General features: G+C 27.9%; 1 non-coding gene across 1 annotated transcript; it reads left to right on the top strand.

Moving 5' to 3' along the window:
* Window positions 1–330: 330 nt before the first annotated feature.
* LOC140971943 (small nucleolar RNA R71) lies at window positions 331–431 on the top strand. Its single transcript, XR_012174415.1, has one exon. It is a non-coding gene; the product is annotated as a small nucleolar RNA R71 (small nucleolar RNA).
* Window positions 432–1,232: the final 801 nt, after the last annotated feature.

Below are 1,232 nucleotides of genomic sequence, written 5' to 3'. Positions count from 1 at the left end.
AATTTCTTGAATACTTTTTAATTGACCACTCTTTTTCATTTCTACTGACTCAATTTTTCTTGCTAAAGATGCAAGTTTAGCTTGAATATCTATATCATCTTTAAGATTATAGATACCACCACCATTTGTTGAATTATTGATTTTAGTTGTTGGTGTTTCTATTGTGACTATATTATCCCAATTTTGAGCATTTTCTGCTAATGAATCCAAATACTCCATAGCTTCTTTGGGTTTTTATCTTCAAAAGTTCCATTACACATGAATTCTATCATTTGCCTATCTTTAGGTATTAGACCTGCATAAATGTGAGAAACTATTCTCCATGTTTCAAAAGCATGATGTGGGCATGTATTAAGTAATTCTTTATATCTATCCCAACATTGATAAAATGTTTCTCCTTGTTTTTGAGAAAAAGTAAGTAATTTGTCTTTTAAAAGAGTTTGTTCTATGGGAAGGAAAAAAGTTTTTGAGAAATTGTTGTTACATTTCTTCCTATGATCTTATTGAACTTGATCTCTAATTTTGTAGCCATGTTTTAGCTTTATCTTTTAAAAAAAAAGGGAAAATCTTTAATCGAACTATATTCATGCTCCAATTTTGATCATTATAAGTGTTACAAACTTCCTCAAATTCTCTTAGATGTAAATATGGATTTTCTGAATCTAAGCCATGAAAATTTGGTAAAAGTTGAATAATTTGAGGTTTAAAGTTGAAATTAGATACATCAGGAGGAAAAACTAAACAAGATGGGGCACTAGTTCTAATAGGGTTCATATGGTGCCTAAGTGTTTTTAATTGATCATGTTCTTGATTATTATTATTATTATTGTTATTATTGTTATCATTATCTTGATTATTTGATTTATCATCCATGTTTAAATTATTTTCAGATACTCGAATAAGTCTACCACTTTTTTCTCGACTCCAAATACTCATACAAAAAAAAAAACACAATACTTATAAATAAAACATAATTAACAAATATAAAATTAATTTATACCTCCCCGGAAACGGCACCAAAAACTTGCTACTACTTAAATTATAATTCACTCAAGTGTAGGTTGTCTGCAAGTAATATATTTCGTAAGTACGAGATCGATCCACAGAGAGGTTATTTTAAGTTTAAATTTATTAATTTTTAGATTACCAAATGCAAGAACGAAGTTTACAAATTATAAATTTTTGTCAAGGCTCGAGGATTTATTCTTGGTTTATCCAATATTGTTCAACTA

This window comes from Primulina huaijiensis, chromosome 2 (assembly GCF_012295235.1).
Source record: "Primulina huaijiensis isolate GDHJ02 chromosome 2, ASM1229523v2, whole genome shotgun sequence".
Taxonomy (NCBI): domain Eukaryota; kingdom Viridiplantae; phylum Streptophyta; class Magnoliopsida; order Lamiales; family Gesneriaceae; genus Primulina; species Primulina huaijiensis.
Note: the sequence above shows the minus strand (reverse complement) of the source record. Positions and strands in the feature narration are given on the sequence as shown.